This window comes from Salarias fasciatus, chromosome 3 (assembly GCF_902148845.1).
Source record: "Salarias fasciatus chromosome 3, fSalaFa1.1, whole genome shotgun sequence".
Lineage (NCBI taxonomy): Eukaryota > Metazoa > Chordata > Actinopteri > Blenniiformes > Blenniidae > Salarias > Salarias fasciatus.
Genome location: NC_043747.1, coordinates 19,500,564 through 19,517,502, shown reverse-complemented (window position 1 = coordinate 19,517,502; position 16,939 = coordinate 19,500,564). Strand labels below are relative to the sequence as shown.

The 16,939-nt window shown below is 41.7% G+C and overlaps 1 long non-coding RNA gene across 1 annotated transcript; it reads right to left on the bottom strand.

Moving 5' to 3' along the window:
* Positions 1–1,639: 1,639 nt before the first annotated feature.
* On the bottom strand, positions 1,640–4,147 carry LOC115386056 (uncharacterized). The gene is made up of 9 exons (XR_003931255.1): positions 3,863–4,147; positions 3,510–3,770; positions 2,916–3,158; positions 2,422–2,532; positions 2,296–2,311; positions 2,131–2,222; positions 1,984–2,034; positions 1,780–1,842; positions 1,640–1,682 (listed from the first exon to the last, which is right to left on the bottom strand). It is a non-coding gene; the product is annotated as an uncharacterized LOC115386056 (long non-coding RNA).
* Positions 4,148–16,939: the final 12,792 nt, after the last annotated feature.

Genomic DNA, 16,939 nt, shown 5'->3' with positions numbered 1-16,939 from the left:
CCGGCTGCGCCATACCGGGCGACGTAACGACCTTTGTTCTTTTTCTAATCATAGGGGGTTTTGAACTGCTCTCAGTCTGGCCCGTCACCCAGGACCTGTTTGCCATGGGAGACCCTACTAGGGGGCATAAAGCCCCCTGGCAACATAGCTCCTGGGATCATGCGGGCTCTCAAACTCCCCCACCACGTTAAGGTGGCAGTTCTAGGGGGAGTTTATGAAAACTCCCAATTTCATTTTTTCCATTCAGCCCAGGGCAGGCAGTGCTATACCCTGCCTACCCTGACTGCACGTCACTGAATCTCTATATTGTAATTTACACAGTCCTTCTCTTGAGACAAATATACACTCAATCTTCATGGTTTCCACTCCGTTTATGGATGTGATCTGCAGTTTTTTTCTCTCAATAAATAGATAATATCACTGAAGGAACATAGTGCATTGGAAGAAAAAGTACAATCTTGTTTCAGCTGCATCAGTTGCAGAAACTTACGGCAGCTTTACCTTTAAATGAAGTTTAAAGGTAAAGTTTCTCGACATTTCCTGAAGTTTACTGTAATAATAAACATCAATGGAAAATGCAGGCGTCCCATTTCCCTGTTTCCAAGATGATCCTGTTGAAAATATACATTGCAGATGCAGACGTGGATGTAGGCGTCCCGTACTTTTCTTTCCTTTTGCTTTACACTTATTGGGGAATACTTGAGCATAGGTTACTTCATCTGTTTTCTTTCTGCTCTCTAAGTGCTGTCAGAGGAGAATTTTTAGTTACTTTAGTGGAATGTTTAACTTATTGATGACTCTTCACTTTTAGAGTTGAAGACAAAGATTTGTGCTTTCTCCTGCTTCCATTCTTCAAACTCGATGTGGAGGATTCACAGTTATCAGGAGTTACCGGAGTCTCTGCTTCCATTAAAACAAGTCATTAAATCAAACATTTTCATTGGAATTCTATATGTTTTGTCTCTATAAACACAACCAAGGTATGAAGATAAAATCACCCTTAAATTATCACATTGTGGGAAATCCAGTCATCACAGCAGCTCCACATTCAAGAAATATGAAACAATAAAAATTAAAGAAAAGCTTACACAGATTAAATATTTAATGTCCAAAAACTGAAGTAAAAGAACATTAATTACATTGATATGTCATTGCAGTTTAGACAGTGCTTGTGCTGTAATCACGCTGATCGTGAGCCGTATCTATTCAAGTATAAAAGACAAAAAAAAGTTTTAAAAAACTGAAATAGTTCCAAAGTGAAAAAGTGACAAAACAGAAATGAATAAACAATAATAATCAGCAGAACAACAGTTGTAGACTTTGTATAAAGAAGGTCTGGCAGATTTCAAATTACAATCCTCTAATAATCACAACAAACTTTGACTGACGTGACAATTGATGTGAAACTGTGAAAAAAATGATTCAATCCATCAATCAATCAGACATTTTCACTGAGCAGGTGGAATGAAGCCTCTTCCTCCACACACCGTCCTACACACAGTGTGTATTCTGTCATGAGGAGCAGCTCCTTGTTTCAACCACCAGGCTTGATCTGGTTTCAGTCGCTTTTCATGTTTTAATCAGAACCTGTTGATTCTCGGACTCTGCTGTGGTTTCCAGTCCTGAAGATGAGGCTCCACTGGCATCACTAACACTGATTTATGGCTTTTCCTTCCTCCGTCCTAAAATTCAGTTCAAGTTTGTAATTTTAAATAGTTTTTCACATATATTTTCACAAAATGGAGAAACTTTCCTTTATTTCTTACTCTGCGTACTCACATCATTCATGAAGATCATCAAGCTGGTGGGATGTGACATTGATGTAATCCTGAGCTGGTTCACCTGTATTGATATCATATAAATTTCCATCAGTACTATTTGATCATGTTTCTCTGCTCTGCACTTCCTTTTCACTGAGGTCGCTGCAACAAGCTCAAGACTCAACCTGGACTTTATTTCATACAAGGTTTGTGTCAGACTGACCGTTTGCAGGGTTTCCAGGGCGTCTGAGGGATTCATAAAGAGAAACATCACCTAGAAGAAGTCAAAGAAATGCAGATCAGACACTTCAGCAAGCAGTTGATATTAGGACCAGATGATATTAGGAGAGTATTAATTCTAAAAGTGAACCGTGCAGGAGAGAGGAGTAAAGTTGACTTTCACTCTGGGTCACTGGCTGGTTTGTCGCAGAGCTTTGATTGACATACAAAGACTCAATACGTCTGAAAATGAAGCAAATTATTCAGGAACATGCAGCTTATTGCAATTAAAACCAGAGATGAGCGTCATACCAACCTGCTGCAGCATGACCCTGGAAAACAAATCAATTATATCAAACCATACTGTGCAGAATGTTATTTATTGTATAAAATTAAGTCCATCATCATTTTTCAGGAGGTTATAAAACTAAAATCAACTCACTCTTTTTGCATTTGTAGCACCACAGCAGGCAGAGGATGAAAATAAGCAAAAAACCACAAACCAGCCTAAAGATCAACCAGACATGGAATGAAGAGCTCTCAGATCTGGACACTGCAACAATGAATATTATGGAAGATTAAAACTCATGGTTGGAAGCATTTATCAGGATAGTGACCATATTTGGTAACTTCCTGTTCTCTGAACTAATGCAATCACAATAATAGCTCATAAAAACATTGAAATATGTTCGGTTTAATGATGTCCAACACATTTTATTACATATAAAGGCACAGAGACATGTTTAATCACACTCAATATGAAGAGATATATTCTCAGAGTGTAATTCGTCTCAATGTGGATCCTTATTTATTTATTATTATTTATTTATCCTTATAGCAGCCATCTATTTGGAAGGTCTTGATTTATATCTTATCAAGAGTTAACATCACAAAGAAGTTATAATTTTATGAGAGACCACGTAAAAAGTTAGTCACCTTTCACAGCCATCCAGCTTTGTGCTGATTCTCTTCCATTGTACTGACACTTGTAGAAACCTTCATCTGATTCTGACACTGCAGAGATCTTCATCTCTCCTCGTCTCTCATTTTCAATGAGTTTGTTGTTTTTGTAGAAAAACACATCAGAGGGAATATTTCCAGTCTTCATGACACAGAGGAGAGTTACAGACTCTCCCACAGGTACAGGATACACAGGGCTCACCAGGATAACGCCATCAGCTGGAAAACAAAGTTCAGTTCATTCATTAGAAGGTGAGATGATGAGGATGGAAAATACACATTAATAAGTTGGTGTTTTTCATCCATCTGTCCATCTCCTGTAGCGCTCCATCATACTGAATGTTCCAGGCTGCTGGAGTTAAATCTCAGCAGACTCTGGGTGAGGGCAGAGGACACGCTGGACAGTTCAACACTTCATCACAGGACAGAAAATCAAACACATTCACATCACACCAGCTTTGATTTTCATTCAATTTTTCTTTTTTTTTTTTATTACTTTTTAAATGTTGTTATAAATAAAATTGAAAACAGCCTCAAAACTCCCAACGAGCAGAGAAAAAGACGACTCACAGTGTGTGGAGATATTGACTGCATTGCTGAACTCTGTTCCAGACTCACACCAGTACACAGCTTTTCTTGGAGCCTCATTCTTAATATATGTTGATCCATTGATTGTAGCTGGAGGAAGAAAGCTCAACAGCGAGTCGTCAGTCAGAAACTGGATCAGCCTCCACTGGGAAGAGCTTCCTTCACATGTCAGTGAGAGAGATTCAGAGGTGAAGTGTTGGACTCTGTCAGGATTCACTGTGAGAGACGCTGATGGATGAACACCTGGACAAAACATCAAGGCTCAGTGAAGGATGGCATTTCTATTGTGGCTGCTGGAAGACAACAGTTCAAGTGTTCCAGAAAGACAAACTGACCTGAAGACCAGACAAATGTGGGACGACTGTATTGTGTGTAAATCAGCGGATCCCCTCGTCCAGCTGAACATGCATATCCTGCTGTGTGTGTCTGTCCATGAACTGTGAAGGAATTGTTTGCTGTCCCACTGCTGGTACCAGGTAGAGGCTCATAGGTGTAGGAATCCTGAGAGTTTGGAACAGCTTTGAACCAGTAGAAGCTCCACCCTGCTGACGGAGGCTCAGTGTGACAGATCAGAGTGACTGAAGCTCCAGGAATCAACCATGATGGAGACACAGAGAGCTTTGGTCCTGAAGGAGAGAGGTTATTTTCTCAAATTAAAATGTAATACATGTTGGCCTGGATGTGGTTAAAAAAGAACAAAAACATTTTTTGGAACATTTTGTCACAAAGTACATTGTTAAACTTCCGTTTCTCCGTCTCAATTTCTTTCTTTTCTTTCTTTCATTATTGAAGTTGGAAGAGACAGACAACAGAATTCCATCATCATATTTATTCATCCATAAGCTACAACAGATGAAGTGTTTTCCACCCCTTCGGGAAGTCTGTTTCCCCCTACCAGAAGCAGAGCGCCCTCATGGCTTCCCCTCAGCCGAGTCAGAATGACCACCAGAGAGCCCTGAGCTCTTCACTGATTCCAACTTCACACCTGTCATCAGGGTCCGCCTTATTGCAGAAATATATTGTCCTTCCTCTGGATCTCATTCACTCCTGTTCTTATCAGTTGGCTTCATCAGCAGGTGGGCTCCATCTCCTCTGCCCTCCAGCTGGTTGGTGCCAAATAGTCAGTTTCTTCCTGGTCTCTGCCCTAAATCTCACCCTCATCAATTCTTTAACTGTAACACCAAACTAAACCTCCAAACAAAAGATCCCCAGGAAAGCATCTCAGTTGACCTGATCTTCATGCTCACAACCCTCTGCACTCATGGCTCTCACATTCAGAGAAGTCTGCAGGTCTGCATCCACTGAAAACTAACCATGTGTGAAACTTAGTGCTGAACCTGAAATAATATAACAAAATAATGCAGATTGTTTTCTCATCCAAGAATCAATCAAGAATCAAGAATATTTATTGTCACTGTGCAGAGCATAACCCCTAAATTCCACATCCTCGGGTCCGCTCCGTCTGCGCTCAGCTCAGCTCCGGTCCGACCGCCGCAGCAAATACGTTCCTATTTTAATGACTGTAGCTGATTTCACAGCCTCCGTTCTGCTCCGCTCAGCTCTGCTCCGTCAGTCCAAAATAGAGCCGAGGTCTATTTTTCTCTCCGGTCCGGTCCGTCAGGTCTCCGTACGCATAAATTTCCACAGTTCAGATGCACCAAACAGGAAAGAGAACTCCAACAACCTCCGGTTTTATACAAAATAAAATCATTTTGTCTTTATTAAAAACTTTAAACTGTTAAAAGACGTTTTTTTTCGTCACATTAATTGTCGGATATATCACGAATAGACATACCATACTGATTAAAATATACACTTTAAAAAGCGGGCAAACAAAAATTAAAACACACTATCAAATTTTATTTGACAAACTTTTGTTTTGCCTGTAATCAAGCTATAGTGGAACGTTTCTGAATGTTTACACAGCTGCATATATGGCCCATTTGCAGGCTATTGTCCATAAATTTCGTGTTTTCTACAAAATACATAGCCTATTCAGGACCATGTATGCATTTTATTCTGAATGGCCCGAATATCAACATCCTGTTGCATGAAATTCAGCGTGTTGAAGCACAACAACCAGGATGAAGAGACGCTGAATTTGGAAGTGGAGAATCATAAAATTTTATATGACCCCAGTCATCCTTTCTACCAGGATGTACAGAGAAAGATGCCAGTGTGGCCCAGACTGCTCAGCTTTTGGAGGTCGATGCTAAAGAGCGCATGCGCTGCTCTGCTTCTCCGGCCGGGCGGATTAGAGACGCAGCGGAGCAAAGCGCACGCTGTGGGTTTTGAACAAACGGAGCGGTCCGGAGCGCAGTGGAGCAGAGCGTAGCAGAAACGCACGCAGTGGAATTTAGGGGTAACACAATTTTGATTAGCAGCTCTCTCAAAACACATAACATACAGTAAAAGACATCTAGAATAAAGTCTGAATAAATAAGTTTTAAAGCAGAATAATAAATGACTGGTTCACAGTGAAATTAAATCTTTCAGTCCTTTCATTGTCTGTACTGCTTGATCTGTCACGTTTGAAGTCAACCAGCTGAAGCACACACACGATTTATGATACAATAACTTGACCTTAAACATGTCAAATCTCATACGCAGAGGCAAATATGACCAAACACGATCATTTTAAATTTTAAAATCCCTTCTGATACTTGGTCTGCAGTCAGCTCCAACCAGCTCATGTCAATCTATAGTAAAGTTACACTTCAATATCAACATTCGCAAAGCTCAACATGCTCCAGACATCTCAAATAAAATGTAAATGAATTAAACTAAAACTAAACTTCAGAATCTGATCAGCATATATTTGTTTGCTTTGCTTGAATATCTTGGATGATGAAGATGTGTTGATATGACTTTTCTAAAACACCAAAACCCAAATGAGAGAATCTATTAAAACAGTGAAATCACTGTGTAATATAATGAAAATATTTCTTTCTTCTTAAAGGGTGGACTGGCAGCCCAGCAATGTCCTGATATTAGCTAATAGCTACATTATGTTATGTTTTATTATCTCATTGAATATCAATCTCACAAAAAGAAGAAAAACCAACAAACATCACTTACGTAACACTGACACTGTGAAGGCTTCACTCCATGTGGTTGAAGAATAAACGTCATCTCTGCTTGTGGCCATACAGTCATACTCTCCATTGAGGGACTCAGAAGCAGTGAATTGTAACAACTTTTCATCCTCTGGAAGTAATCGTGAGTTTCTCCTCCAGGAATACCTCCAGTCAGTCTTCTCTCCTCCCTGGACCTCACATGTCAGAGTGATCTTCTCACCCTGGAATATCTGAGACCAGCTGGGTTGTCGTGTTATGACAGGCTTGTTGGTGACTGTTTCCACCAGATATGAGGAAACAAAGACAAACACTTTGTTTGATCAGTATTTCTATGCTGATCAACACAACAAATTAATTTCTAACAAGAATACTGAACTCACATGTTATCCAAATTGTGGCTTCATCACTCATGTCAGAGACATAACCTGATGTTTTTCTCTCTCTTCTGCAGAGGTAAATTCCTCCTTTAGATACCTGGATGACTCCATTGTCCCCAACATTTGTTTCAACTAGTTTCTCCCAGCTGGTTGATGATGTTCTTCTGTAAAACTCATATTTCCATCCATCAGAGTCTCTCACAGAGCAGGAAAGACTCACTGACCCTCCGACTGAGATGGTTGTGGTGCCTGATGTCAGTGTAGCCCTGGGTTTCTCTGTGGATGGAAAAACAACACACACCTTTAAAGAACTCTGAAAACTTTGTTTCTTCATTTTTATCCTGATTTAATTCAAAAACAACTTTTCAATGTATTGTGACTTTATCATGAAGCACATACATGAATTAACATCCATCTGTGTCTATTTCCAGTTTGTGATTTATTCTGTCAAGTGTTCATTTATTTCATTAATCATTTATTCAGTTTCATAATAAATTAATATGTTAAAGTTCTATGAAGAGACCAGTGGCGGCTGCTGGTCTTCCAAAGAGGGGAAGCTCATTTTCAGCATACATTGTAATATGTGTAATCTGTTTTTTGTATGTAAATTCTATTAGCTTTCATGCCTTTTGTATGCCCTGTCAAAGTTAGACAGATCCTCAAAGCCCACTTGTGACCAGACAACACCTCCCTGTATAGTTTCATCCAGAGGCATGGCCAGCAGTACATTTTATTGGTGACAGCACTTCAGTCAGCAGCTCACCTTGTCAGACCAGGACAGCTGAAAGGACCTGTTACTTTTCCCCACCTTTCGGCACCAGCTCAGTCTTAGGAGTTGATCTGTTATGCAGTTTAACACCAATTTTCTCTTCGTAAAGAAGAATATCAAATGGCTTCACCAAAATCCGGTCCACAACATTCACATTGTCTGCCGTTGTGTGCAGCTAGCGAGCAGCTGGAGCTGCTGGAGGCTGGAGCTGTGTGAGAGAAGGGGAGAAGCTCCGCAGCTGCTAGTCGAGGACAGAAACCACAGAGAGACCGAAACGAGTCTCCAAACACAACGCTAGTCGTTTTTCACAAACACAAAGTCTCCAGGGATCAGCAAAGCCTCCGAATCAACTCAGAACAACAGAATGAAAAACTTCAGAAGCACTTTGGTGCAGTTTTTTTACTTTTAGATCGCTGATTTGCTCATTTCGCTGTCAATCAAGCTTCACACAGATCATCCAATCAGCACGCAGAAGCTCAGCGTCCAGGCCAGCTCAATTCTCCATAGACCCCCAGAGACGCTGAGCGTCCGTGGGCGGGACCAGCCCAGTATTTTATCCAATGAGCGTCCAGTTTCACTGCAGCAGAACAACCCACTCTAGCTTCCGCATGGATGCTCAGCGTCCGGCTGTTTAAAGCGCTGTGCCGCTGCGAGGAGGAGTGAGAAAAAAGCCGAGTCAATTACTTGAGATAAGTAGCCGATTCTGAACAAAAGATGAACGTGTTGTAGCGCATATTTAGTCAATGAAATGTTCACACAACAGTAAATATTGGACCACTTATTTTTTGACATTTTAGGGGAAGTTGAGCTTCCCTTGCAGTCTTAGAGCAATCGCCACTGGAAGAGACGATCCAAATTTTTTGACATCATCAAATATGTTTTTTTTAATTTTTTTAAAGCAACACAACAGTGACTTTGCCTTGTAATTAGTTACTTTTAAAGTATTGTCAGTCAGTTGCGGAGAGTCAAGCCCTTCTCGAGAGATTAGGTTCCAGAGCCCAGGCCATGTGTGGAGGTGAGCCCGACTATAGTTAACTGGTACCTCTCAACCTCCCTCACAAGCTCGGGCTCCTTCCCCCCCACAAGGTGACATTCCATGTCCCCAGAGCGAGTCTATGTGTCTGGGGATCCGGTCGCCAGGCACCCTGCCCGAGGCCGCCACCCAATCCACATGGCAACCCGGCCCCTACGGTTACCTCGGCGGGTGGTGGGCCCACTGGAGGTCAGGCCAACGTCGCCCCTTTGGGCTGAGCCCGGCCGGGCCTCGTGGGCAACAGGCGCTCGCTTACAAGCCCCAACCCCAGGCCTGGCTCCAGGGTGGGGCCCCAGCTGCGCCATACCCATACCGGGCAACGTAACTACCTTTGTTATTTTTCTCTGCATAGGGGCTATTAAACTGCTCTCAGTCTGACCCGTCACCCACGATCTGTATTTGAACCCAGAAACTTGTTGCCGTGAGGTAAGAGCACTAATCACTGCACCACCATGCAGTGTGGAAGAGAATAATATTAGTCAAGAATCAAGTTTGACAGTACTGACACCACAGGATCAATACAGCTTATATTGTGTGTCAGAATGATGATAAAATGAAGAAGAGAGAGTTCTGTTTAACTGCTGTTGGCATGTTGATAACATGTTCGGGACTCACCTGCGACAGTAAAAGAGACTGTGTTACTTTTCTGTGTTTCAGATGAGCACTTGTGATGACCAACACAATCATATTCACCACTATTGTATGTGGATATTATGTGGAACATGTAGTAATTAGTTCCTTGGTAATCAGGAGAGTATTGTTGTTGATTCTTGTTGAAACTGTATTCCCAGCCTGCCTCTGCTCCTTCAATGTCACATGTCAGAGTAACAAACTCTCCAATGAAAAGAGTCGACCAGCCAGGGTCAATCTTTAGCACAGCACCAAGAAACAAATAGAAAACAAAGCACACAGGCAGCGCTGGAGTCCTCATACAAAACCCACACATGCACAGGGACAACATGCAAACTCCACATGGAAAGGCTCCCTGGACTGGACAGTTTTCACTCTGAGGTGGAGCACCAGCCAACATGCATCCAGTCAAAACACACTGACTCCTGTAGAAGTAGCTGATACAACAATACATTTTGAAGATTCTCCGTTATCAGTTCATGTCAGAACAACAATGATGAAATAAAAACCAATAATCGTAAAAGTGCTAAACGAGAAGAGAGTATAATTGAATTACCTGCAGCACAGCCTCTGCAGAGCAGGACACAAAACACTGAAATAAAGATGAAACATGAAGACATTAGAGCTTCAGTGACTTTGACTGGTTGGTGTGTAACATTAACTTGAATCCAATAATGAGAAAATCCAACAAGTGAAAGAAACTCAGCTCTTCTCACTGAAACCCGACTGTTGGTCTGTGTGAACTGAAGAGAAGAAGTGTGTGAAATACTCACAGAAAAACCACAGATGAGAGAATAACCTGCCTCCCATTCTGACATGCAGCCTTTATCACAGGAAGTCTTTGTGTGAAGAAGAAAAGATCAGCATTAGAGACAAAAGAAGAACTGTCAGGAAACAGAAGAGACACTTCATAGAAATGCTGCATTTTAACCTCCTCAAGTTCTTCTTTCTGCTCTTCATCCTCACAGTTTGGAAAGGCCTTGAAAAGGTGTGAAAAGATTTTAATCTGACTTCATGAAAAAACAACATGCTGACCTGCCAAATAAGGACATGAAATCAGCTCAGTTTTCCACATTTCAGTCCATTTAAACTGCAGTTACTCCTTAAATATTCAACAACTGAATGAATTTGAAGGTGGAGAAAACCAAATGCAGTTTGATTCAATAATCTAATTTAAAGACATTTAGTTACATGTTTGCATAAATTCGTTGTGCAAATTTTGGAAAGTAATTCATTACCATTTTTGATCACTTCACTTTAATAAACGTTTGCCATCCCTATCAATCATTCTGATCAATGAAGATTCAGACTTCCAGTTAAGGATGAACACAGCTGATGACAAAGTTTATTAAAGTCACAGTAAATTTAAAACTCTAATTTCCCAAGTTCTCTCAAACGTTTTAATGAAAAAAAACATTTAGTTTCTGTCTGAAAGTAAGTTGGAAAAAGCTGAATGCCATTTCTCAGTATTAAGCTGGAGTTTGCAAACAAACATTATTCTTGAGTTAAAATAGACATCATGTTAACATGTGAGATTTCCTCTTTCTTCATCACCAGCAAAAAAAAAAAAAAAAAAGTTTAAACAGTCATTGTGGAGCAGTCAAGTCTTTTTAACTTTTGCACCTTCCATCAGAAGCTGTATTGTTTTACTTTTATTGAAGTTAAAAAGTTAAATCAGTCTTTTTTACACATGGATCTGAATTTCTAGTTTTATCACTGACTGTCTGATGGTGATCCTCCTCGTGAATTTTTATTCTTTTCATGAAACTTCAATTCAAAGACACAAAACCAAACGATCAGATAAAGAAGAAAAAAAGAAATTACATCCAAATAATTTTACAAACAGATAAAACACAGTGGCTTTCATTTATCAAACGGTCGTACGGCCATATGAAAGACGCTTTATGATGAATGAGGGCCAGTGACATTTCCTAAAATAGCTCCAAAATATTTATTTTCAAAAAGTTCTATATTCACACTACTATTAAAAACAAGAGGCCAGAGATCCACAAGGCTAATTAATCCACCAAGAATTAATACAAGATCAATACTGATAATCAAAGTTCTCATCATACTCACTGATCTCAGTTCTGCTCAGCAGATGTTGGAAATCCACTGAACTCTTTCACCAATCTGTGGAAAATATCTACTTCTTAAAGATTTCATGTGAAAACTGAGAGTCTCTATCATGGAGAGTCCCATTAATGTGACTCAGAGGCGTCTGACTCGTCTTCTGAACGTTGAGCTGAGCTTCTGGTTTCATCAATTCTCTCACAGGAAGCCAAAAGAGACACGATGAAAATGACAGATGACGTTCCGCCTCCTCTGCCTGCAGCTTTCAATGACACATGCAGTCAGTTTGCTCACAATCTGAATATTTGTGATCAGTTTTATTCCCTTTGTAACAATTCTTTTTAAAATCAGCCTTATTGCTACAAACCTGCACATGACATCTGATTTTTATCTCTCTGTGAAATATTATTTTTGACATTTGTCCTTGTTCAATAAATGTTTAAAAAATGTGTGTGTTGACACAAATGTATGTCTCTGAAGTCCACACAATGAGAAATCCGATATTAACCTTGGTTATGTGTTATTTTTTTCATAAATTAAAAGTGCTAAATGTCCATGTTGTCAAGTAGATTGCAGGAACTTTCTGCAGGTCTTGGTTGTTCATGCTGATCCACTCACTGATCTGCTCTCCAGACAGGGAAGAACTCCATCTGCTGATCAGCTCATGTGTTCTCCATCTCTCAGTCAGTATTCAGAGTGTGTCCAGCTTTCATCAACTGCTTTCCAGCCTTCATGATGAACTTGTCTTGTTTGATCCGTAGCTCCTTTCATCCTGTTCTGCCCTGTTGGTGGCGCTGTCACTTCACTTCTCCTGTCCTCTGCAGCCCACAGTAAAGCCTCACCCCTCATGCACACTGGATGCGGTCCGGCTACGGAACGGCTCCGGCCCGGTACACCGCAGCACTGTGATTCACACCGCCTGCGGTGTCTCCGCAGTCAAGCCGGAGGAGGTTGCCAGATCTGTCGTTGTCCCCCGTAGACAATTTGAAACCCGTTTTACTCAATAGAAAGTAGCCCAAACCGCAGTCTCGGATGAAAATTCACGTGAAAACCGTATTTGTATGATTAAAAAAACACGTCATAAACACATAATCATTTCATCAACCCGTCCAACGTGTTCAAAAAAGACGCTTGATTTGGAACAAACACGCCCAATCTGGCAACACGGAGCTGCTCCGGTCATAGGGCTGTTTTGAGCCATTTTGGTGTCATTTGGCTTCTCAGCAGTGAGGAAATGCAAAACCCGTTCATTCGTCTAACGCGTATAATGATGACATCACGTTGTTTGTTCTGTATTCTACCCATAGGTGAAAGTATGCCGGAACACCGTGCTGGTAAGAAATATACTGGCCTCTTCTACTGGAACGCCCCTGAACGTCTCTGAAAAGCAACTTTCACTCATGTATACAAAGCGAGCCCTTTCTTTTTTCAAGCAAATTTTACCGAAATAAGTGTAAAATTGATGAATACATAAAACTCATCTGCAGACTACATCTTCTGTGACGTGTTGAACAAGGTTAATGCGCCTGACGAGCACTGGAGTACTCGCTTACCGCGATAGGTTGCAGCTTGTAGTGGCAGTCTCTCGCTGTAGCGTAACGTTAAAGCTCGTGTCCGGAGTTTCCATTCGTTTCCAACATATGTATCATTTTTCAACAGAGCTTAAATGTGTCAGTCTGGTTCGATACTACAATATAAAATTAGCTAAAGCAATATAAAAATGTATTTATGAGCTCCGCCTTCGTCTCATAGTCCCCATGTTATCCGAAAAAGCGCCGGTCAGCGTCAACCAATAGATTTCGAGCTTCCGCATTCTCGTGTTGTCAATCAAAGTGTGGAGCAGCCAGAGAGCACGGCGCTCGCCCAGGCAGAGGAGAGTTCGCTCCGCAGCAGCCGCTGCGCTTACCTCGGATATATCCACTGTCTGCTGAACATCCACCGTAAACAGCTAAACGTGGAGGATGCTGTAGGACTCGGAGGCTCTCATTTTCACCCGACAGATAATAGCGTGCACAATTAAAGGGGCGTGGCCTGGTTGCTCATGAAAGCAGAGGGAGGGTAAACCTGAGACTTTGGATTAAAAAAAACACCTCTCTCTTTCAAAACTCCGGACACGAGCTTTAAAGGGGCTGTATCATGATTTTTTAGCTAGTCCAAACCCTAGAAATGGCATTAACATGGAAATAGTTTATTTTTGGCGCTAAGGAAAAGTAATTTTGTGTGAAATAAAAGATTTTCTGGGGCTAATTCTGAAAGCCGGAAGAGAAAACGCTCTGTTTCACTGAAAATTCCGCCTCTCCCCCTGTGGACTTTGACTGACAGCTACTTCAACCAATCAGAGCTTCAAAACAAATACGCTGGCTAGCTTTAGCTCTTTAGCTCTAGCTTCTCTGCACGCAAAGACACGCGAAAACATCTTTTCCTGTGAGAAACTCACCAAGCGCAGACCCTTCAGACCCTTCAGACTCTTGCTCTTGCTTGAGTGTTGCTTTCAGACGATGGTCAAAGTTTATCCTCGAAATCTGAGTCACAAAAAGCGGCAACGCTGATTGCCGAGGGTCTGCAGGAGGGGGGCTCAGGGGAGCCATCTTCTCCGTGTGACGTGAACGTGGGAAAACTGCGTTTTCACGGGTGCGGGAGGGGCTGCCTCTCTGAGCAGCACAAACACTAGGAAAGCTTAAACACGCGGCACAAAGGAAAAAAACGCTTTGGGGGTGTTTTTGGTGAGTGCATAACTATATACATGTAACAAGGTTAAAACATACAAAAAGTGAATTTTGCATTATACAGCCCCTTTAATCCAATGTCCACTGTTGTGTTTTCTGCAGACAACAGGGTAGTCATTTTTGCAAAATAAACAAAACACAAATCCACAAGTAATAAATTGTGAGGGTTCACACGTCGTAAAATATTAGGTGCGTTCACGATGGCAAAGCCAGAGGCAGACGGAGCTAGACGAAGTAGACGGCGCAGCGTGGGGCGGAGTTATAAGTCTGACTCCAACTCAGACAACCCTATGTTGTTTCTCATGACTCCCACCGTGGGGGGTGTTTACAGGCCCAGCGTCAGGGGGTCAATTAGGGGGGCAATGCCCCCCCCCCGCCTGTGCCTCCTTGCCCCCCCTGGCTATCAGAGGGGTATTTTTTTTTTCTTATTAAAAACAAAAGAATTCATAATTTATTTTGTGTCACATTGTGTTAATTCATATTCAGTTAACTGAAATAAATACAATTTAAAAAACAAAAAAAAATTAAAGTTATGTTTTGGCTTCTTTCATGTGACGTGTGCGTGCTGCTGCAAGTGGGACCAGGCGTCAAGGGGGGGCAGACTGCCTCGCCCCCTCAGTCAAAAAAAAAAAAAAAAATTAAGTTTTCAGTCTATTATGTACTTAAAAAACAACATAAAACAACGCCTCTGATCTGTGGATTCTGTTTTTGTGTTGCTCCGTTACTTTTTCGCCACCTTTGCCCCCCCCCCCCCCGCCCCCCGGTTTGTAGCAGCTGCCAACCTCCGCTCATAAAACATGAAGATAATACGGAAGTGCAAAAAACCTGTAATTCCAGAGAAATTCCAGCAGGGGGCGATGATGCTTGATGCTGGTTTCAAAAGAGCCCCCATCTCATTGGAACCCATTCAAAAATGCCGATTTTCAGAGTGCAAATAAACATATAAAGCGCACGGTTTCAGAACATATTTTGGTCTCTATCACTAGTTTCTATCACCGTGTTGGCTTCACCAGACTCTGATTTTCATAGAAATCATCTGTTGATTTTATATTACGAGTTAAAGTTTTGCATAAATCGCCCTATCACAGCGCCTCCTCTGTCCACGTGATGCGGTCACATGACGGGCTGGACCAATCACATTTACATCCGGTTTCAAATATCCAATGTGGAGACGTCCTGCTGGACTCGCGTGGTCTTCAGAACGGCGGTTGAGAACTCTATTGGTGACGTCACGAAAGGTTTGTCCATTTATTTACTGTCTATGAGCAGCCGCCGCCGCCGCCCCCCCTCCCCCCTCTACACTGGGCTGGAGCCGGGACTGGGTGTTTATTTATGCAAATAAAGCGTGTTGTCATCAAACTGATGACGAGTGGGCTCGGGTCCAATCCCCTGCCTGTATGAACCAGAGAGGTGGGCCAGGTAGCCGCGGTGAGTTGCTATCCAGCAGCTCACAGCGGCTACATCTGTGACCGATCTCGTTTGGGTCTCGCAAGTTTTCGATGCCCTACGTATGTCCTACGTATCAGTGACGCTGGGCCAAATCTGGGCAGGGCGCTCAAAAGTTTTAAAGGTCTGCCTCTGGCTTTCTCACGTCGAACGCATCTATTCTCCGTCTCTCTGTCATGCCAGCAGCATCACTCCTTCCGCAAACAAGCACACGTGGAAGTGAGGTAAACTCAATGCGTTCTTTTTCATTGGATGGCTGGTTGCCTAGGTGAGGTAACATTAGTTGTTCCCCCCGTCCCCGTCTCAAGAGACAACCAGGACAGGTCAAAGATGCAAAGAAAAAAAAAACATTTAACTAAAAACAACATATATTATATGTATATTATATATATTGTTGCGGCGGCAGGCACCACTGGGGGCCGCCATACAGTTTGGTGCCGCAAGGCATCATGGGAGGGGATTGTTCGGGCCGTTTCAAGATGTATTTTGTGTTAAAATGTGTTAAAATGTACTTCGTTTTGTTATATGTGTGTTAAGTTAATGTTTTTCTATGTGTTGATGCCGTTTTCCGGTCTTTTTTATGTTACGTTTCATTTACGTTATGTTGGACCAACAGTGAGAAGGGTCGGTGTGAGAGTCACATGGCCTCTGTGCCAGCATTGTTTGGTGTGAGTGATATGCTCCCAGTATACATTAGTTGTTACAACAATAAAAGCTTTGTATAAGCTGAAAAGCAGCAGTCCTTGTTGATTGTTGCCTTTGTTGTGAAAAAGTCACTGCTGCCGTCACAATATGTATTATATTTAAACATCCAGAATAACACTCAAACAATTAAAAGAACATTATGCTTTCAAGGATGTGAAAAAGAGCAGGATTTATCAATATCTGTCTTGTACGATGCTCGCACGCTTTCCGCACAAACTAAAATATTTTTTTTGAGATGCACAGTTCCTGCAAGAATCTTATCTTACTTTCACCCCTGATTCTACCCGAAGAAGTAAAAAAATAGAATATTAAGGCAAAAACACTACATATTTCATTTTGAAGTGACTTATTTTGGAACATGTATCGCGTTTCCTTCCGGGCACCCGACTTGCTTCCGTCCAGTGTTGCCAGGTGTACGATAATTATCGTATTTGTACAATAATTTTGCCCTCTGTACGATGTACGATCAATAATCCCAAAAAAGGCCAAATATACGATAATTTGACCATTCCGTGAACGTGTGGTTGTAATTGGTTGTAATCAGCCTGTCGCCACTGTCTGTCGGATTTTTTTGTG